Source organism: Bufo bufo, chromosome 5 (genome assembly GCF_905171765.1).
Source record: "Bufo bufo chromosome 5, aBufBuf1.1, whole genome shotgun sequence".
In the NCBI taxonomy this organism is placed as follows: domain Eukaryota; kingdom Metazoa; phylum Chordata; class Amphibia; order Anura; family Bufonidae; genus Bufo; species Bufo bufo.
Genome location: NC_053393.1, coordinates 178,832,038 through 178,855,852, shown reverse-complemented (window position 1 = coordinate 178,855,852; position 23,815 = coordinate 178,832,038). Strand labels below are relative to the sequence as shown.

General features: G+C 45.6%; 1 protein-coding gene across 2 annotated transcripts in view; it reads right to left on the bottom strand.

Moving 5' to 3' along the window:
- LDLRAD4 (low density lipoprotein receptor class A domain containing 4) overlaps nt 1-23,815 on the bottom strand; it is a 388,238-nt gene that overhangs the window by 195,971 nt on the left and 168,452 nt on the right. The gene's annotated exons all lie outside the window — the stretch shown is intronic.

The following is a 23,815-nucleotide window of genomic DNA, read 5'->3' as shown; positions in this document are numbered from 1 at the left end:
CGCCTGAAAGCGGCCTAAACCTAACGCTTTTGTCTTGGAAAGCTGCACCAGTTTTCCTACTCCACCCTCTTACAAAAGTGAGATTGCGACTTTTAAAAAAGTCTCAATGATCAATCTGCAGTGAAACTCATTAGCATAGCTAACCACACCCACTTTTCCACCCACATTTCAAAACTGGAGTGGTGCAAAAAGTCGCAAAAGCCCTATTCTGCGACTTTTTAAAGCCCGAGCATATAATATTTCATGCTCTATTCTAGCAGCACAATATAACATAACCTGACAGATGGTGCACTGCTAGAAGGAAATAGTCACTGGGTGCACCGATGATCTCCTGCCATTTCCTGAATGTGGAGACCAGTTCAGTGGAGTGGAGACCAGCAGAGATCTAGTAAGCAACGGAACGGAAGCACTATGTGATCGGCAAGTAATTCTTACACCTTTATCTAAAAAATATTATCCTGCCAGAAAACCCTTTGAATGAAGTTCCAGAGATTACCATCAGAGACGCACACCAACAGGAAGGGGGGGTCCAACGGGTCTGGACGCCCCCGAGAAGCAGTCTTTTTTTTTTTCCCCCAATTTGGGCCGTGATCGCCTCGGGTGGCACGGTTCTGGATCTAAGCGTGGCAGCAGGAGTGGAGATGAGCGCTTCCATTGCTCATCTCTATATTCATCTGTATCGCCATCCTCAGGACAGCGATACAGATGGATGTACTGCGGCGGGGTAGGGGAGAGGCGTCTCGCCTTCCCCATTCCTCTGATTCCGCAATTGCAGACAAGAAAAGGCATTTTCTAAGAGAGTTCCAGCGAAGTGCGGTCCGCAAAATGAGGAACGCACATTGCCGGTGTCCGTGTTTTTCGGATCCGCAAAACACTTAGACGTGTGGATGGACCCTTAGCTGCAGCAAAAAAGACACTCCCCTTCAGCTTTCAACTTCATATAAATCTAGCAGAGCAATGAATGGGGAGATCTCTGGATCCACGTGAGGTAGAGGGCTGGTTCTAGCTTTGTTAGAAAGAGGTTTTTATTTTTTACATTAGTCATGGGACAACCCCTTTAAAGTACAGTGTGTCTATGCAGGATGATGGTGAGACTCTTACCTTCATCCTCAAAAATATAATTTCAGCTGTATGGTGTTTGTTGGGAGAGGCTTATAACAATGGGTGAGACCTAAAGTTCTGCGCAGTGCACTACGCGCGCCACAATTTTTTCTGCTCGGACCCACCCTATTCAAAATTTTTGAGTGCTCCCCGCTTTCTATTACCTTCTACTTGTATACCAGCATGAACTTAAATGCAGAATAGTTATCCATTTGGTTACAAAGGACCTGTCACCTCTCCTGACAGGTAAATAACTGTATTCCACAAGTAATGAAAATTCTTGAGCGTCTATTCTTATGACTGTTTAGCTGTTTTCACACCTTAACTACAGAATATTTCCGGATGATTAGGAATAGAGATTTACCACACATGTAGCCATCACCCCGGAGATGTTCTAGGTCAGGTGCGTTCTCACTACAGAAGAAATGTTCCAGTTTCTAGGCATGGGGTGGGTACTTTGGGCATAGCCCACTGTGACATTGCGCTACATTTACTGCAGTTTTCACACCTGTGTTCATTTGGACAAAACCCAGACTTAATACTAGGTCTATGGAGAGAAAAAGTCTAGGTAAAGTCCAGGACAGACATTGCAGATATTTGCATCGACACATACAGCTCCTCCGGGCAGGCCCGTCGTTCACCGACAGGCAAAACAAGCAATTGCTTGGGGCCCCGAGCTGGCCCGGGGCCCAGTGGCAGATTTCAATAGGGACGTTCGGGTCGGCAGCCCCGGGCCCAGCGCCGCTGGGGGGCCCAACGCTGACCCGAACGCCCACATACTGCGGCGGGGCACGGGAGCGCATAGCTCCCTGTCCCGTCGCCGATCACCGCCATAGGCTTCTATGCGGTAGTGAAATCCCGGCGCAGGCGCGCGTGATGACGTCATCGCGCGCCTGTGCCGGGACGCAGCACTGTGACGCGCCTGACTCGTCCCGCCTTCCTCTGCAAGCAAGCGCCTGTCCCTGGACATAGGTGAGTAATTATATTTTCATTTTTTTGTTCATTTTTTATTTTTTTATTTCATGTGCTTACTTGGGGGGGGGACACACAGGAGGACATATTAGGGAAGATAAATCGAGTACATGGGGGGGGGGAGAATGTGGGGGCTGTATGGGGCCAAATTATTATGGGAGAGAATACTATGTGGGGGCAAATTACTAGATGGGGCAGTGTGGGGGCAAATTATCATGAGAGGGACTACACTATGTGGGGGCAAATTGCTATGTGGGGGCGGCAGTGTGGGGGCAAATTACTAGATGGGGCAGTGTGGGGGCAAATTATTATGAGAGGGACTACTATGTGGGGGCAAATTATTATGAGAGGGACTACTATGTGGGGGCAAATTACTAGATGGGGGCGGCAGTGTGGGGGCAAATTACTAGATGGGGCAGTGTGGGGGCAAATTATCATGAGAGGGACTACACTATGTAGGGGCAAATTGCTATGTGGGGGCGGCAGTGTGGGGGCAAATTACTAGATGGGGCAGTGTGGGGGCAAATTATTATGAGGGACTACTATGTGGGGGCAAATTATTATGAGAGGGACCACTATGTGGGGGCAAATTACTAGATGGGGGCGGCAGTGTGGGGGCAAACTACTAGATGGGGCAGTGTGGGGGCAAATTATTATGAGAGGGACTACTATGTGGGGGCAAATTACTAGATGGGGCAGTGTGGGGGCAAATTATTATGAGAGGGACTACTATGTGGGGGCAAATTACTAGATGGGGCAGTGTGGGGGCAAATTATTATGAGAGGGACTACTATGTGGGTGCAAATTACTAGATGGGGCAGTGTGGGGACAAATTGCTATGTGGGGGCAGTGTGGGGGCAAATTGCTATGTGGGGGCAGTGTGGGGAAAACTATTGTGTGGGGAAATTGCTATGTGGGGGCAGTGTGGAAGCAAATTGCTATGTGGGGGCAAATTACTATGTGGGGGAAAATTACTATGTGGGTGAAGTGTGGTGGAAATTACTATGTGGGGGCAGTGTGGGGCAAATTACTGTGTGGGGGCAAATTACTATGGGGGGATTACTATGTGGGGGCAGTGTGGTGGAAATTACTATATGGGGGTGTTGCTATTGGGGAGGCACTGTAGGGGTAATTCTATTATTTCTGGGGACACTATACAGGATGACACTGTGGGGACACCAGGATGAGGAGGTTGATGGAAAAATTGAGAAATCTAACGTGTCTGTGTTACAAACTATAGAGAAGAGATGCGGCTGAAAGAATTTGCCATGGTGGTCTGGGTCAAATGGAGGAGAAGAGGAAAGAGAAGGTCTACATGACAGGAGATGTCACTGGATGTAAGAGGTATGTGGTGCTGTATTCTCCTCCATGTCTTTTTTATAAAAAAAAAACAAAAAACTGTGGTTCCTGTAGGCTTTGTGTGCGTAAGGTGGGGAGGGCGTGGAGGAAGGGGGCTCCATGTCTATTTTGCTTGGGGCCCCCAAATTCCTTCAAATGGCCCTGCCTCGGGGTAAACTCCAGAAAATGTCTGAATTCCACTGTAAATGTGAATGGGGCTTATGTTGTGCCATTCTTCTATTATTCTTACTAGAAGTTTAGATAGAGGTAGTTCCTAGTTAGTGGTTTGTCCCTGCACAGTATGACATTGTCCAATCAGTGCTGCCAGTGTCAAACTGTGCAGGGACACACACCCAACTGGTAACACCCATGTCTACCTTTATCCATAAACTGATAGGCATAAGGCCTCTTTCACACTTGCGTTGTTGGGATCCGGCATGCACTTCCGTTGCCGGAGGTGCCTGCCGGATCCGGAAAAACGCAAGTGTACTGAAAGCATTTGAAGACGGAACCGTCTTCCAAATGCTTTCAGTGTTACTATGGCACCCAGGACGCTATTAAAGTCCTGGTTGCCATAGTAGGAGCGGGGAGCGGGGGAGCAGTATACTTACAGTCCGTGCGGCTCCCCGGGCGCTCCAGAATGACGTCAGAGCGCCCCATGCGCATGGATGACGTGATCCATGTGATCACGTGATCCATGCGCTTGGGGCGCCCTGACGTCACTCTGGAGCGCCCGGGGAGCCGCACGGACGGTAAGTATGCTGCTCCCCTGCTCCCCGCTACACTTACCATGGCTGTCAGGACTTTAGCGTCCCGGCAGCCATGGTAACTATTCAGAAAAAGCTAAACGTCGGGTCCGGCAATGCGCCGAAACGACGTTTAGCTTAAGGCCGGATCCGGATCAATGCCTTTCAATGGGCATTAATTCCGGATCCGGCCTTGCGGCAAGTCTTCAGGATTTTTGGCCGGAGCAAAAAGCGCAGCATGCTGCGGTATTTTCTCCGGCCAAAAAACGTTCCGTACCGGAACTGAAGACATCCTGATGCATCCTGAACGGATTACTCTCCATTCAGAATGCATTAGGATAATCCTGATCAGTATTCTTCCGGCATAGAGTCCCGGCGACGGAACTCTATGCCGGAAGACAATAACGCAAGTGTGAAAGAGCCCTAAGAGAAGAACAGCACAACATTAGATAATAACCTTGGACAATTGAATAAGCAATTTCTGATAAAACAATCAGATGCTAAAGGAGGTAGACATATAATAATAGATGAAAAAAAAGGTCTCCAGGTAGGTATAAGGTTGCATTGAGTGAATGCAAATATCTGTCCCAAAGAGAGACTACATTAGCGTCCGACTGTTTAATTAGAAATTGCTTAAGTGTTCTTGCATGGCAAGACCACTTACTGTTATCTCACATATATATTCTTATTATAGCCAAATTTACCAGCCTAACTCCTCCCACAGTTTTTACACTACATAGACAGTAATATACCGATTGGTGTGCTATTACTTTGTGGAACGTTTCGCCAAATGGTTCACAAAATATCAGCGTTTTTGTGGTGAAATTGGTCCCATAGGAATGAATGGCGGAATGTTTAAAACTAGAGTGGAAGCTGACAAAAGCTAGAGTGTGAGCTGAAAAATCAGGACATGATGATTTCTAAACTGCCACCACTCCCTCATTTTCAAGCCCACCTTCACAAATCTTATATCAAAACGTTCAGCTATCCCTGCTGCCACTAAAAATGTCCACGGCTAAGCCATAGTCCTGATTGTCATATTGTGAAAACTATTTGATTGCAACTCACGCCACCCATTGACATTCATTAAAACTCCACTCTAGCTACCTCAAATTTGAAGGGCAATTTCTAAACTGCGACAGTGCCTTCAATTTTAATATTTTAGAGACATACTATGATTCAAAATGTAGGTCTGGGTCTTGTGATTCTCAATATAAAGCTCTTCGCTGTAGGATTTATAATTTTTAAACTACAACCGTTTGAAGATGGCAACTGCTAGTGAAGTGAGCAAGTTGGAGCAGTTTGTTTTTAACCACTCTTCTCTGCCCTTGCTGTAGAGTGAGTTGCCATAGGAACCCAGGTGTGTGAGCAGCCAGCAGAGTGACAAAAGTGTGAGCTGAAAAATCAGGACATGATTTCTTAACTGCCACCACTCCCTAATTTTCAAGCCCACCTACACAAATCGGCTGCTAATGTTTTTTTTATAAATGTATGTTTTACTGTAACTGTGGAGCACTTTGGCAACATTGCAATTAAATGTGCTTTATAAATGAAAGTTGAAATGCATTTCTCACTATCAAGCTTGCCATGTACACTTTTTAAATTTGATCAATTGGTTAGTGTAATGTTTACTATCTTTACTCATTCCAAACACTCCACACAGTTACTCTGCCCACTCCATAAAGTTACTCTGCCCAGTCCAACCTTTCCACAGTTACTCCAGCCACTCTAGCCACACAACAGTTACTCAAGCCACTCCACCCAGTTACTCCGCCCACTCCAGTTGTAGACTACCACACAATTTACCCAGAAATTGTAACTTTTCTAGTTTTTATTCTATTGTCCAATTGCACCAGTTCTTGTCACGGACGTTCCAGCGACAGGTGGCAGGAGATCGGTGAGACTGGCAACACGTGGTTTGATCCGACATGTTTTATGTTTGGATCAAATGACGTTTGTGTTGTTTCTGCTGCTTGCCACACCTTCTTTCCCCAGGTGTGGCTATTCTGGTCATTTAACCTTCTCCATTAATTGTTGTGTCAGTTTGAGTGGTGGATAGCTGGTGTGTGGATCTCGGCTGAGTTCCTGGTGCTGCCATAGCCACTTGAAGTGTTTTCTTTCCCTTTTGTATTTTGTTTGGGTTATTTTGTGTGTTTTGTCCCTGTCATTTGTATTAACCACTTGCCGCTAAGCTAACGCCGAAAGGCGTCATCTCTGCGGCTCCCCCAGGCTACGCTAACGCCGATTGGCGTCATCTCGCGTGAGCCGAGATTTCCTGTGAACGCGCGCACACAGGCGCGCGCGCTCACAGGAACGGAAGGTAAGCGAGTGGATCTCCAGCCTGCCAGCGGCGATCGTTCGCTGGCAGGCTGGAGATGTGTTTTTTTAACCCCTAACAGGTATATTAGATATTGTTTTGATAACAGCGTCTAATATACCTGCTACCTGGTCCTCTGGTGGTCCCCTTTGTTTGGATCGACCACCAGAGGACACAGGTAGCTCAGTAATATGTTGCACCAAGCACCACTACACTACACCCCCCCCTGTCACTTATTAACCCCTTATTCACCCTTGATCACCCCTGATCACCCCATATAGACTCCCTGATCACCCCCCTGTCATTGATTACCCCCCTGTCATTGATCACCCCCCTGTAAAGCTCCATTCAGATGTCCGCATGATTTTTACGGATCCACTGATAGATGGATCGGATCCGCAAAACGCATACGGACGTCTGAATGGAGCCTTACAGGGGCGTGATCAATGACTGTGGTGATCACCCCATATAGACTCCCTGATCACCCCCCTGTCATTGATCACCCCCCTAAAAAGCTCCATTCAGATGTCCGCATGATTTTTACGGATCCACTGATAGATGGATCGGATCCGCAAAACGCATACGGACGTCTGAATGGAGCCTTACAGGGGCGTGATCAATGACTGTGGTGATCACCCCCATATAGACTCCCTGATCACCCCCCTGTCATTGATCACCCCCCTGTAAAGCTCCATTCAGATGTCCGCATGATTTTTACGGATCCACTGATAGATGGATCGGATCCGCAAAACGCATACGGACGTCTGAATGGAGCCTTACAGGGGCGTGATCAATGACTGTGGTGATCACCCCATATAGACTCCCTGATAACCCCCCTGTCATTGATTACCCCCCTGTAAAGCTCCATTCAGATGTCTGCATGATTTTTACGGATCCACTGATAGATGGATCGGATCCGCAAAACGCATACGGACGTCTGAATGGAGCCTTACAGGGGCGTGATCAATGACTGTGGTGATCACCCCATATAGACTCCCTGATCACCCCCCTGTCATTGATTAACCCCCTGTAAAGCTCCATTCAGACGTCCGCATGATTTTTACGGATCCACTGATACATGGATCGGATCCGCAAAACGCATACGGACAACTGAATGGAGCCTTACAGGGGGGTGATCAATGACTGTGGTGATCACCCCATATAGACTCCCTGATCACCCCCCTGTCATTGATCACCCCCCTGTAAGGCTCCATTCAGACATTTTTTTGGCCCAAGTTAGCGGAAATTATTTTTTTTTTTCTTACAAAGTCTCATATTCCACTAATTTGTGTCAAAAAATAAAATCTCACATGAACTCACCATACCCCTCACGGAATCCAAATGCGTAAAATTTTTTAGACATTTATATTCCAGACTTCTTCTCACGCTTTAGGGCCCCTAGAATGCCAGGGCAGTATAAATACCCCACATGTGACCCCATTTCGAAAAGAAGACACCCCAAGGTATTCTGTGAGGGGCATATTGAGTCCATGAAAGATTGAAATTTTTGTCCCAAGTTAGCGGAAAGGGAGACTTTGTGAGAAAAAAAAAAAATATATCAATTTCTGCTAACTTGTGCCAAAAAAAAAAAATTTCTATGAACTCGCCATGCCCCTCATTGAATACCTTGGGGTGTCTTCTTTCCAAAATGGGGTCACATGTGGGGTATTTATACTGCCCTGGCATTCTAGGGGTCCTAAAGCGTGAGAAGAAGTCTGGGATCCAAATATCTAAAAATGCCCTCATAAAATGAATGTGGGCCCCTTTGCGCATCTAGGCTGCAAAAAAAGTGTCACACATGTGGTATCGCCATACTCAGGAGAAGTTGGGCAATGTGTTTTGGGGTGTCATTTTACATATACCCATGCTGGGCGAGATAAATATTTTGGTCAAATGCCAACTTTGTATAAAAAAATGGGAAAAGTTGTCTCTTGCCGAGATATTTCTCTCACCCAGCATGAGTATATGTAAAAAGACACCCCAAAACACATTGCCCAACTTCTCCTGAATACGGCGATACCACATGTGTGACACTTTTTTGCAGCCTAGGTGGGCAAAGGGGCCCACATTCCAAAGAGCACCTTTAGGATTTCACAGGTCATTTACCTACTTACCACACATTAGGGCCCCTGGAAAATGCCAGGGCAGTATAACTACCCCACAAGTGACCCCATTTTGGAAAGAAGACACCCCAAGGTATTCCGTGAGGGGCATGGCGAGTTCCTAGACTTTTATATTTTTTGTCACAAGTTAGCGGAAAATGATGATTTTTTTATTTTTATTTTTTTCCCTTACAAAGTCTCATATTCCACTAACTTGTGACAAAAAATAAAAACTTCCATGAACTCACTATGCCCATCAGCGAATACCTTGGGGTGTCTTCTTTCCAAAATGGGGTCACTTGTGGGGTAGTTATACTGCCCTGGCATTCTAGGGGCCCAAATGTGTGGTAAGGAGTTTGAAATCAAATTCTGTAAAAAATGACCAGTGAAATCCGAAAGGTGCTCTTTGGAATATGGGCCCCTTTGCCCACCTAGGCTGAAAAAAAGTGTCACACATGTGGTATCTCCGTATTCAGGAGAAGTTGGGGAATGTGTTTTGGGGTGTCATTTTACATATACCCATGCTGGGTGAGAGAAATATCTTGGCAAAAGACAACTTTTCCCATTTTTTTATACAAAGTTGGCATTTGACCAAGATATTTATCTCACCCAGCATGGGTATATGTAAAATGACACCCCAAAACACATTCCCCAACTTCTCCTGAATATGGAGATACCACATGTGTGACACTTTTTTGCAGCCTAGGTGGGCAAAGGGGCCCAAATTCCAAAGAGCACCTTTCGGATTTCACCGGCCATTTATTACAGAATTTGATTTCAAACTCCTTACCACACATTTGGGCCCCTAGAATGCCAGGGCAGTATAACTACCCCACAAGTGACCCCATTTTGGAAAGAAGACACCCCAAGGTATTCGCTGATGGGCATAGTGAGTTCATAGAAGTTTTTCTTTTTTGTCACAAGTTAGTGGAATATGAGACTTTGTAAGAAAAAAAATCAATAAAAAAAAAAATCATCATTTTCCGCTAACTTGTGACAAAAAATAAAAAGTTCTATGAACTCACTATGCCCATCAGCGAATACCTTAGGGTGTCTACTTTCCGAAATGGGGTCATTTGTGGGGTGTTTGTACTGTCTGGCCATTGTAGAACCTCAGGAAACATGACAGGTGCTCAGAAAGTCAGAGCTGCTTCAAAAAGCGGAAATTCACATTTTTGTACCATAGTTTGTAAACGCTATAACTTTTACCCAAACCATTTTTTTTTTTTACCCAAACATTTTTTTTTAATCAAAGACATGTAGAACAATAAATTTAGAGCAAAATTTATATATGGATGTCGTTTTTTTTTGCAAAATTTTACAACTGAAAGTGAAAAATGACATTTTTTTGCAAAAAAATCGTTAAATTTCGATTAATAACAAAAAAAGTAAAAATGTCAGCAGCAATGAAATACCACCAAATGAAAGCTCTATTAGTGAGAAGAAAAGGAGGTAAAATTCATTTGGGTGGTAAGTTGCATGACCGAGCAATAAACCGCTAAAGTTGTGGAGTGCCGATTTGTAAAAAAGGGCCTGGTCTTTAGGGGGGTATAAACCTGTGGTCCTTAAGTGGTTAAACCCTGAGGGAGACTCCTGTTCGTCCTTCCTTTGGACATTAGTACCAGGGTCCTATAGGGTGAGTTAGGACATTAGGTATTCCTGTGTATGAACTCGCCTACCTCTGGGGCCTGTTCATACTGGTAGTTAGTCAGGACTTTGATTAGGGTTTTAATAGGATGTGTCCATGTCCTTTCCCTAGTTTCCAGGCCTTATTCCCTCACCCCTTTCCCTCCTATGTTCGGTGTGGCGTTTCCCTCCCACACCCGAACGTGACAGCTGTTATATTGTTTTATTGGTCCTGCGTCACCAATTATTTCAAGCATTTTATTTTTACTCAGGCTGTGATCAATCTTCAGGAAGGACCGAAATGTTGGCCTTAACTACATGTTATAACTGGATGGAATAAATAGTCTAAAATCATTGTATCTATTTGAGTGCCGTGTTTTACTTTATTGCTTTACATATGTATTTCGTTCTATACTAATTGTAAAAATTGGTAATCTGTTACATATCTTCTTCTAAATTGTAGCATTAATAAACTGTCAAAACCCCCTTCAAAAAAAACAGCAGTTACCTCATAGATATACCACATGTACATATCGTATTCGCTGCAGATTTCACACCTTACAGGCGAATAGGTGAAACTTGTGGCAGTTCTACACCCTTATTTCCCAAGGGTAAGACATAGTGTGAGTTTTTACATTTTTAAATCTCCCATTCTATCGAACGAAATGCTATTTTTGCAGTGCAGTTACCTCAGGCTGTTTTCATGCTATTTTATCCAATTTTTTACTGCAGATTGCTCAGGCGCAGCAGTTTTGGAGGACTTTACAAGCACTACAATGATGCAGGTACCAGTTTTGTATTGCGGACATGAATGGGCATTTCTATTATAGGACTGGCCCTGGAACGCACATGGCCAGTATCTGTGTTTTACGGATCTGCAATTTTTAGACCGCAAAACACATACAGTCATGTGAATGAACCACAAGACTGAACTGCAATATCAGGCACAGCTCCATGTACAGACATGCTGTGTTTAGAAAAGCACTGACGGGGCTGTAATGTGCTTTGGAGAACTCAATACTAAAGAAATCCCGAAAACATGACCGGCTGGTGGGCCCTGAGGACTGGAGATGAGGAACACTGGGTTCCTCATATACATGGGGCTGGGGTTGTGCAGGTTCAGGGGCCTTCCTTAAGGCCTCATGCACACGACCGTGCCGTATTTTGCGGTCCTCAAACCGCGGATCCGTAAAAAACTGAAGCCACCCGTGTTGCCTTCCGCAATTTGCGGAACGGAACGGGTGCCGGCAATATAAATGTCTATTCTTGTCCGCAAAGCGCGGACAAGAATAGGACATGTTATATTTTTTTAGCGGCGCTGCGGAACGGAGCCACGGAGTGCTGTCCGCATCTTTTGCGACCCCATTGAAGTGAATGGGTCCGCATCCGAGCCGCCAAAACGGCGGCTCGGATGCGGACCCAAACAACGGTCATGTGCATGAGGCCTAAAGGGCTTGTCTGACTTCAGCAAATGGCATTTATAATCTAGAAAAAGTTAATACAAGGCACTTACTAATATATTGTTAATATCCATATTGCCTCCTTTACTGGCTTCATTCATTTTCTACCACATTATACACTGCTCATTTCCAGGGTTATGGCTGCAGCACAGATACAAGGTGAAAGGGAACTGATGTGCATGCACGCCTACGTATGTGCGCTTCCACAGTTCCGGCCAGCACCTTTTCCTATAGCGTGCAAGCATGACTACCACTGCTGGATTGCACGGTGGTCATATTCATGGAAACGAGCAGTGTATAATGTGATGGAAAAAAGAATCAAGCCAACAAAGGAAGCAATACGGACAATACATTAGTAAGTGCCTTGTATTAACTTTCTCTACATGATAAATGCCATTGGGTGAAGTGAGACAACGCCTTTAACCTCCACCCACATCACTAGAACTGCGGAGGGAAACATACCTACCTGCTCTCGGGTTCTGGCTCCTTCAGTCCCCACACTCCTACTAACGCGCTCCTGTCTTACTTTGACGGAGATCATGTATGCTACTGCAGCCAATGACTGGCCGCTGCGGTGATGTTTCCCCCCCATGCGAAACGTGGCCTAGTGACATTAGGCATGGGGGACACGTCACCGCTGCAGCCAGTCTCTGGCTACGGAAACACACATGACCTGCATAAAACCGGATGAGGACGACAAGTGGGAACAAAGCACGTCCGTGGGGGACTAAAGGAGCCAGAACCCAAATGGTGAGCATGTAGGTATGTCCAGTGATGTGGAGGGGTTAGACGAAAAGTCCCCCGAACCTGGACAAACCCTTAAAGACGGATATGCACATTTTGAATAAACATAAAAATACTGAAAATTGTTCTACCGTTATTACACTACTGAATACTGACTAATGCAGCATTTATGACTAGAAAGGAAATCACATCATGCAAAATGATAATATCAGGAGCAGAGCAATGGATTTTTCCCCCATCTGGGATAATTCACACAGCATGCAGCCCCCTCCCACACAGTCACATTTTATAAATAGAATAATGCTATTTTCATCTGACAGACTCCGAAGGGGGAAAAAATATTGCCGTGTTTGAAAAGGGAATATGAAATCTCCCCTAGAAAATAACCAGCCACACAAATGTCACTATATGGAATCATTAACGCTACATGGTGCCTTTTCAGATTCAAATACTTTCCAGGTACAGGATAATGTAGGTAGACTATTCACGAGAAGGCTTTCATCAAAACCCTTTTATATTTTCATTTAAAAACTGAATACTATGTGAGACATAAGGCAGAAAATTTAGTCTGCAAGGAGAACCCATCCCCCTGGCATATGAAAGTTTGCAGCCTTACAAGCCATTTGCTTCTAAGGGCCATATGCTGCCGCAGACACATGTAGACTCGTTTTAGCGCTTGATTACACCAGCTAGACATTATTATACCTGACTGAGTTGTGTTCTTTGCAATTATCAATTTATTGCCGTTTTATTCCTCAGAAACTATGGATACCAAGTTCAGCATAGGCTACAGTGAGTGGAGGCAGATGGCCGTAATAAATGATAGATAATGATCAGAGCCCGCTAATCATTAGCTGTCCTCCGTAAAAATGATCTGACCGCTACAATACTGACATGCGAGCAGAAGGTAAACCTACTGCAAATGCCAGAGATTTATCCTCCGAGAATGAGATCAATGCTAGCAAACCTCTCAGAGCGATATCCAGAAACTGATCTGCGCGTCCAAGCGCGGTGCACATACTAATGTTGGGTCCCCGAGTCAATGCAAAAATGACCCAGAAGCATAGCGATTGAAAGAAAAACCTCTGACGCCACTTGTATCCGATGTGTACATGGATGTTGGCATGGCATTCAACGAAACCTACACATCCAATATAAGTGCTGTCAAGTGTTTTTTTATGATGAATCCACTTACAGCCAGTGATGTGTTGTACTGGTCCCATGACTCTGTGTGGTCATGCCCAACCCTGGACCAGGAAGTAGAGAGTGGAGGGGGACCTGGCTGGCATCAGAAGTGGCGGCAGGAGTTTCAAGAGGGGAATATGGATTTTTTTTGTTCAGCATTCTAAGAAAGATATTTATTTTCCACTGGAATCCCCCTTTAAAATATGTATGAAAAAGTTGCCAAACGAAATATTAGTCTGAAAATGTAAATAGAAAATAAATAAATGTGAAGGTTTATATAACACAAGTCACCTTTCCACAGCAGGCTTTAGGGGCCTGTTTCCCCAGCGTGCGGCTCTCAGCCCTCCAGCATGGCACAAAGACTCAGATCCCAAAAACAGAGACATCTCTGCTGAGCCCAGCGGCCGATTTAAGGACAGCCAAGTGCTGCGAAAACCCGGAACGGCACTTAAACTCCGGTCCGGTATTTGACCTCACCTGGCTGGAAATCAGCCCAGCCGCACTTGCTGGGAGGAAAATACCTGCCTTGCCAGACACAACCCCTCACTGTGTCACAATATACACTCACCTAAAGAATTATTAGGAACACCTGTTCTATTTCTCATTAATGCAATTATCTAGTCAACCAATCACATGGCAGTTGCTTCAATGCATTTAGGAGGGTGGTCCTGGTCAAGACAATCTCCTGAACTCCAAACTGAATGTCAGAATGGGAAAGAAAGGTGATTTAAGCAATTTTGAGCGTGGCATGGTTGTTGGTGCCAGACGGGCCGGTCTGAGTATTTCACAATCTACTCAGTTACTGGGATTTTCAGGCACAACCATTTCTAGGGTTTACAAAGAATGGTGTGAAAAAGGAAAAACATCCAGTATGCGGCTGTCCTGTGGGCAAAAATGCCTTGTGGATGCTAGAGGTCAGAGGAGAATGGGCCGACTGGTTCAAGCTGATAGAAGAGCAACGTTGACTGAAATAACCACTCGTTACAATCGAGGTATGCAGCAAAGCATTTGTGAAGCCACAACACGCACAACCTCGAGGCGGATGGGCTACAACAGCAGAAGACCCCACCGGGTACCACTCATCTCCACTACAAATAGGAAAAAGAGGCTACAATTTGCACGAGCTCACCAAAATTAGACTGTTGAAGACTGGAAAAATGTTGCCTGGTCTGATGAGTCTCGATTTCTGTTGAGACATTCAAATGGTAGAGTCCGAATTTGGCGTAAACAGAATGAGAACATCTATCCATCCTCTGATGACTACTTCCAGCAGGATAATGCACCATGTCACAAAGCTCGAATCATTTCAAATTGGTTTCTTGAACATGACAATGAGTTCACTGTACTAAAATGGCCCCCACAGTCACCTGATCTCAACCCAATAGAGCATCTTTGGGATGTGGTGGAACGAGAGCTTCGTGCCCTGGATGTGCATCCCTCAAATCTCCATCAACTGCAAGATGCTATCCTATCAATATGGGCCAACATTTCTAAAGAATGCTATCAGCACCTTGTTGAATTAATGCCACGTAGAATTAGAATCAATGCCACGTATATTTAAGGCAGTTCTGAAGGCAAAAGGGGGTCCAACACCGTATTAGTATGGTGTTCCTAATAATTCTTTAGGTGAGTGTATATACACACACAATATTAAGAGTGACATATAAATTTTATGTGAAATTCTCACTGCCTAAGGCCTCATGCACACAACAGTATTTTTTCACGGTCCGCAAAACGGGGTTCCGTTGGTCCGTGATCAGTGACCGTTTTTTCGTCCGTGGGTCTTCCTTGATTTTTGGAGGATCCACGGACATGAAAAAAAAAGTCGTTTTGGTGTCCGCCTGGCCATGCGGACGGATCCGTTTGAAATTGACACAATATAGTGCAATTACAAACGGATCCGTCCCCTATTGACTTTCAATGTAAAGTTAGGAGTTAATATACCATAGGATCGGAGTTTTCTCCAATCCGATGGTATATTTTAACTTGAAGCGTCCCCATCACCATGGGAACGCCTCTATGTTAGAATATACCATCGGATTTGAGTTACATCGTGAAAACTCATATCCGACAGTATATTCTAACACAGAGGCGTTCCCATGGTGATGGGGATGCTTCAAGTTAGAATATACTACGAACTGTGTACATGACTGCCCCCTGCTGGCTGGCAGCACCCGATCTCTTACAGGGGGCTGTGATACGCACAATTAACCCCTCAGGTGCCGCACCTGAAGGGGTTAATTGTGCGTATCATAGCCCCCTGTAAGAGATCAGGGGCAGCCAGGCAGCAGGGGGCAGACCCCCCTCCCTCCCCAGTTTGAATATCATTGGTGGCCAGTGTGCGGCCCCCCCTCCCTTTATTGTATTATCAATGGTAGCCAGTGTGCGCCCCCCCCCCAGCCCCCCTACCTCCCTTTATTGTATTATCATTGGTAGCCAGTGTGCGCCCCCCCCTCCCTTTATTGTATTATCATTGGTAGCCAGTGTGCGCCCCCCCTTCCCCCCGGCCCCCTCTCTATTGTATTAATATCATTGGTGGCCAGTGTGCGGCCTCCCCTCTCCCCCCCCCCCCCTCCGATCGGAGTCCCAGTTTAATCGCTGGGTCTCCGATCGGTAACCATGGCAACCAGGACGCTACTGCAGTCCTGGTTGCCATGGTTACTTAGCAATATTAGAAGCATCATACTTACCTGCTGCGCTGTCTGTGACCGGCCGGGAGCTCCTCCTACTGGTAAGTGACAGGTCTGTTCGGTGCATTGCTTAATGATCTGTCACTTACCAGTAGGAGGAGCTCCCGGACGGTCACAGACAGCGCAGCAGGTAAGTATGATGCTTCTAATATTGCTAAGTATTAGGGGGGGGGGGGGGGAAGAGGGGAGGCCGCACACTGGCCACCAATGATGATACAATAAAGGGAGGGAGGGCGGGCCGGACACTGTGCCACCAATGATATTAATACAATAGAGGGAGGGGGGGGGCCGCACACTGGCTACCAATGATAATACAATAAAGGGAGGGGGGGGCCGCACACTGTGCCACCAATGATATTAATACAATAGAGGGAGGGGGGGCCGGGGGGGGGGCCGCACTGGCCACCAATGAAATTAAAACTGGGGAGGGAGGGGGGTCTGCCCCCTGCTGCCTGGCAGCCCCTGATCTCTTACAGGGGGCTATGATACGTACAATTAACCCCTTCAGGTGCAGCACCTGAGGGATTAATTGAGCGTATCATAGCCCGCTGTAAGAGATCGGGTGCTGCCAGGCAGCAGGGGGCAGTCATGTACACAGTTCTTAGTATATTCTAACTAGAAGCGTCCCCATCACTATGGGAACGCCTCTGTGTTAGAATATACTGTCGGATTTGAGTTTTCACGAAGTGAAAACTCAGCTCTGAAAAAGCTTTTATGCAGACGGATCTTCGGATCCGTCTGTATGAAAGTAGCCTACAGACACGGATCACGGACACGGATGCCAATCTTGTGTGCATCCGTGTTTTTTCACGGACCCATTGACTTGAATGGGTCCGTGAACCGTTGTCCGTCAAAAAATAGGACAGGTCTTATTTTTTTGACGGACAGGATACACGGAGGCGGATGACAAACGGTGCATTTTCCGGAGTTTTCAACGGACCCATTGAAAGTCAATGGGTCCGCAGAAAATCAGGGAAAACGGAACAACGGCCAAGGGTGCACACAACGGTCATGTGCATGAGGCCTAAGGATAAGAATCCTATTCTTGATGTTGGATAAATTTGCTATGGTACGTATACCTTTGTAGATTTGTGCACCATAGAATCTGTCCCAGACAGGTGCGTAACTACCATAGCGGCAGACCATGAGACTGTTATGGGGCCCAGTCTTAGTTGGGATTATCTCCTCTTCTACTGGACCCTCTTCTACTACCCTATAAAGGAACAACTTTTAGCAAATGAAGCAGTGGAAAAATGGCCCACGGGTCATTGAAAAGGGTTGAAGCAGAACCCTCATGTCCTGTGTAGGGGGCCAGGTTTGACCCTTGCTATGGAGCCCTTAATTCTCTATGTACGCCACTGATCTCAGACACTGTCAAATCTAAGTTTACACCACATATAAGTTGGTGTGGTTTTACACCAAAGGTGCGACAGAATTTTTGGGCATTTTCATGCCTCCCAAGCGTCCCTCTTTTGGAGGGACAGTCCCTCTTTTTGACCCAAGTCCCTTTGTCTCTCTTTGGTCCTTAAATGTCCCTCTTTTTGACCTGGGGAATTCATGCATAAATGTGCACTAATAAATTTACTAAATTTCTCCTCATCAAAGAGTCTGTATGGTTTCTACCTGGATATTACACCATAACTTCATTATTTGGTGAAATTTGGACCTTAGAATATCTATAATCTGATAATTTATGTGCTAATAAATGGATATTGAAGCACAAGAAAAAAATAATTGTCCCGGGGCTCTGCATGCTGTAAAAAATAAAAAAGGAACTTAAACTCACCTAACAGATCCCCAGCTGCTCCAGTTCTGACAGAGTCAGAAATTATGCTTTGGGCGGAGTTAGAGGTGTGGCCTAGTATGAAGAAAATTGCCACCATGCGCGTCGGCATATATTGTACCTCTTTGCGATTTTCAAAAAGTTGGGAGGTATGCATTTTTGCCACACGGAGGTGCGTTTAGGTCATGTCCCTTTTCAAGTGAAACAACACACCTTTCCAGGAAAGCCACTGGAGCATTTTCAATAGAAATCTGCCCCATTATGTCCGCATATAATCAAACTATATATTGGTGTATCCATAGTGTGTATTTACCTCCTTGGCATCTGGATTGCTTAACTTTGCTCTAATGTGGTCAGTTCATCAGGCTGTAGTTTTTTTAAATAAAATTCTAGGGGAAAAAATTAATTAATAAATAAAAAAAATTGTGTGAAATTTTCCATTTTAAGCCTCATGTACAAGACAATTTTTTTTTCGGATCGCACATGGGCTCTTTTATTTCTATGGGCCAGCAAATGCGGACTGCACAGGGATGTCCTCTGTGTTCTGTGCCCATCAGTGCGGCCATTCAGCAAATTATAGAACGTGTCCTATACTTGTCCAGTTTGAGGACAAGAATAGGCAGCTCTATTAGGTAAATACGGCATGCACGCGGCCAGCATCCGTATTTTCAGGTTTGCAGACTGCAAAATACATACGATTGTGTGCATGTAGCCCTAAAGACTTCACTCTTCAATACTTGAAGTCAACTCTGACAGTTGTTCAAGCCATAGCAGCTGGAAGCACAGACAAGCTATCTGCCGCATAAATTAACAGCCCATTTCAATAAGCAGAACTGCATTTTCCAAGAGTTCATCAGCACCTGCTAAATTAATTAAATCCTACATGAAGTCCTCCAACCTCCACCTCCGAAATCCCCTCACAGCACAGAACTCTACCAATCTTTATGTGTTGACAGGTCTCTGAGCTACAGTCTGCAGTTGTGTCAGCGCCTAATCCATTCTGAGAAAGTAGAATGCCCAGCATCTCCAACACAGAAAAGTACTAAAACATATACCGTATTTCCCACCATAAGACATATTTTTTTGGGGGGAAATGGCAGTGCGTCTTATGAAGTGAACATGAATGAGTTAGTACATTAGTACAGTAGGACCAAGAAGCTGTGAATACATCGCACCTGGTGCTGGCTGTACTCAAAGCTCCCTGGTCTACTGCCGGCACCGTGCTCTGCTGCGGTATGACCTCATACCGACACACTATGACTGCTGCATCAGGTCACAGCACAGCTCAGCACCGGCAGAAGACCAGGGAGTGGCGAGTGCAGGAAGAGCGCAATGGATCTGCGAGTGGTGGCATTGTGAGGTAGGTTCTTTTATTTATTTTATGTCTGATCTGAGGTCTGATGAAAATCTTTTTATTTTATTTTTCTCCTCTATAACCTAGGTGCATCTCATGGTGCAGGAAATATGGTATATGTTCTAGAGCGGGGGTCGGCAACCCGCGGCTCCAGAGCCGCATGCGGCTCTTTTTCACCTTTGCCGCGGCTCCGGAGAACACTGCCCAGTGCCTCACACGCAGGCGGCCTGACGTCACCAGGCACCAGTGGCGTAGGGATCTGTCAGTCGCAGATAAGAGAGGCCGCTCCGCGCGGTGGATGGGGCCGGCCTATTACTGGAATCTAGGGAGGAGGAGGGGGAGTGGTCCCGACTCCCGCCGCGGCGCCGGTGCCAGTGCCAGTCAGTTTCCCGCTCTGAGAGACTGACACTGACTGCCCGAAATCAGTCTGGAGCGGCTGCGAGTCACTGCCAGCCTGTGTGCCCCAGCCTGCCTGCGCTGTGGTGGGACTACTGGAGTGGAGAGTGGTGCCACTGGAATGGACCTCTTTTCTTGGACCTGGGTGCCTGGCCTGATGATGCTCCTGGACCTGTCACCTGGACCTGCCTCTGTGCCTCATCTCATCTTCTGGACTGGTCTCCACTGACTCCCCTGGCCTGGACTCTGAGACTGTGGCTGTGCCCCACTGCCCACTCAGCCTACTGCCTGTCCACAGTGAGTACCTGTTGCAGGGCTGTAACAGAACAGCTGCCTGCCTGACCTGTTGCTGTTGCTGTTCTGAGTCTGACAGTGTGTGCTGGCTGCCCCTAAAACCTAAATTTTAAACGTACCATCATAAGGGAAAAAGCTATATAATTATGAGATGGCATGATACTGATGTTGATAATGAATGGTCTCTGAATTCTGAAGTTAAAAAGAGCTGTCCTGAAGTAAAGGAGGGCACAGGGGCCCCTGCCCCCCTTCCTCCTTATCATTGCAGGTATGCAGGCAGCTCTTTTTAACTTCAGCATTCAGATCATCAGACTGTCTTGTCACTAATTACAAACAGCTAACACACCCCTGTAAGGCCTAATGCCCACGGCCGTTTTCCAAGTCTGTGTGCGGACTGTGGAAACCCGGCCTGGCCTTTCTGTGCCAGCCTGAGTGCACGGCGTCATGGGTTTCCATGACGCCGTGCACTCAGGCCGGCACAGAAAGGCCAGGCCGGGTTTCCACGGTCCGCACACGGACGTGGAAAATGGCCGTGGGCATTAGGCCTAAGTGTCCACCATCAGACATGATACAATCAATTTGGAATATTTCAAGTCTGCAATCACCGCAATGCAAAGTTCATTTGGGAAACGATTCTGTGAGTTCAGAGAGGAAAAAACCACATTATCCTTCCCTGTCACTCCCCTGGAGATCGATCCATCCCTATTGAATATGACTGCATTTGCAGGTGTAAGTCAACCTGATCTTGAGATGGAATTGGCCGATATAGCCGACAAAGATCTATGGGTGTCCAAGTTCAAATGCTTGACCGCTACTCTTGAGGATGTTGCCCGTCAGAAGGCCATTCTGGCTCAGAATCATAAATGGACTGATATTGAAAACCTTCCCAAACAGGACAAACTTGTATTCGAAACATGGAATGCCATCCCCAACACTTATATAAACATGAAAAAGTATGCATTTGGAGTGCTGTCGATCTTCGGCTCCACATATGTATGTGAGCAGGTCTTCTCCAACATGAACTATATTAAAAACAAACATCGATCATGCCTCACAGGTGACAGCTTGCAAGCCTGTGTAAAAATGAAGGTGACGTCTTACAGCCCTGATGTGCAGACACTGTGCACTGAGGTTCAGGAGCAAAAATCCCATTAACCAGGTAAATTAAATATTTTAATTAGCTATTAATGTGCAAAAATATATTTTACATTGTTAAGTGAAAAAGTCCTTTTTTTCTTCAGATTGACAGCTAACTGCACGATCCTGTATATAGCATTAAGGTAAGAAACAATATATGCAGTGTTAGATTTGTTTTATGTTGCAATGGTTTTGCGGCTCCCAGTTTTTTTTTTCTTTTCGGAAACGGGTCCAAGTGGCTCTTTATGTCTTAAAGGTTGCAGACCCCTGTTCTAGAGTAATAACTATAATCAAGACCAAGGCATAGACTTGCAACTTAAAATATGTTTGTATTTACATGTATTTAAAAATGCTTCTATGCCCAAATATTCCCAGAATAACATTAGTACAGTGCCACATGCTGTTTCTTTCAGGCTTTCTGTGTCCACCTGAATAAATGTGCCCAGGTGGACATGCAATAGTCTCGACTCTTTCTGCTCTCAGGCATATAGAGAAATCCTTGGTGTGGTTGTGGCTACTGCAACATGAAAGTCCCCCAGATTGGTGGTCCTAGAACTGGGAACCCCACTTATCAGACAATCCCATGTACTGTATAGACCATAAATGTCCCAAGTCCAAAATCACTTATTATTTTGAATACATTTCCACTTTATGGATGGATTTGGCAAATGCCTTTGAATGCATTGCAATACTTACCGTATATTGTACTGATTCAAACTTACAGTCTGCATTAATTTTAGTTCAGAGATGCATTCACAATTTTGCTATTTCCAAAAAGTAAACATAAATAAAATCATACCACACTCTGCCTAAATTCAGAGCCGGTATAAAATACTAGGAGATTTCAGCTTTTTAGCCTGCAAGACTGTGAATGCAGCTCTTGGTTCTATTATGGTTAAAGGGGTTATCCATTTTCAAGAAAACCCCCCACATGTGCCGGGCCACTCACCGGTAATATACTTACCCCACTCCCGGCGCCGCCCCTGGTCCCCGCACTGCCGCTTCTCCCTGTACACTGATGAAAATATCCATTGACGGGTAGAGGGGGGGGGGGGGGGGAGCAGTCAATGGCAGACAGGGATGGGGACAAGCTTCCCTAGCATCGTGGGTGACACTAGGGAGTTTTTATCACTTGCACTCCGTAAGTAGGCCTATAAAAGGTCCATGAAGAGGACCTTTCACCACTCCTGACCTGCCTATTTTAATAGCTCCATGCAATCCCCACATACTAACAATTCTGGAGCATGTATTCTTATGGCTCTATGTTGTGGCGTTCCTTTATTATTTGAACTAGAAGTTATAATTGTTATTAGCCTTCAGTAAGGGTACAGAGGGGAGGTAACCAGTTGGGGGTGTGTACCTGCACAGACTGAAAATGGCAGCACTGATTGGATAGTGTCAGTCTGTGCAGGTACACCCCCCCAACTGGTTACCTCCCCTCTGTACCCTTACTGCAGGCTAATAGCAATTCATTCATAACTTCTAGTAGAAATAATAAAGGAACGGCACAACATACAGACATAAGACTAGATGCTCCAGAATTGTTAGTACGTGAGGAATGCATGGAGCTATTAAAACAGGAATGTCAGGAGTGATTAATGGTCCTCTTTAAGGCTACATTCACACTAGCATTTTCGTTTTCCGGTATTGAGATCCGTCATAGGGGCTCAATACCAGAAAAAAAATGCTTCCGTTTTGTCCCCATTCATTGTCAATGGGGAGTAAACTGAACTGAACAGAACGGAATGCTCCAAAATACATTCCGTTCCGTTTAGTTGCATTCTGATACCGGAGAGCAAACCGCAACATGTTATAGTTTGCTTTCCGTCCTGGGATGCGGAGCAAGACGGATCCGGCATGATCCCCAATGCAAGTCAATGGGGGCGGATTCGTTTTCTCTGACAGAATAGAAAACTGATCCGTCCTCCATTGACTTTTAATGGAGTTCATGACGGATCAGTCTTGGCGATGGTAAAGATGATACAACCGAATAAGTTCATAACAGATGCAGATGGTTGTATTATCAGTAACGGAAGCGTTTTTGCTGAACCCTCCCGGATCCAGTAAAAACGCTAGTGTGAAAGTAGCCCAAATCGAATTGCTTACCAGTCCTTGGTATGCACTAGTATGCAGCACATGTCCCCATTGCAGGGTTACTGTTGAAGAGGGATTGGAAGAGAGTACAGAGATAAAAATTACTGAATTATCTAAATCTGACTCTTTTGAGGTACTAAGCTATTACAGTTGTTCGGGGGGGTTTCTGTTATGAAATATTTTCTTTAAAGGGGTTGTCATGAATTTTGATATTTATGGCTTATCCTCAGGATAGGTCATCATTATCTGTTCAGTGGAGATCAGACGCTGAGCACCCCCACCAATCAGCTGTTTGAAAATACTGTGAAGCTCCAGTGAGTGCTGTGGCCTCTTCCTAGGCCATGTTCCGTCACGTTCATCGGTCACAGGGCCTAGACGCTGCACAGCCTACTCAAGTAAATGGGGCTAAGCTACAATACCAAGCAAAGCCGTTATCCAGTGTACTGCACTGTGCTTAGTTAGCTGCACTGTGCTTC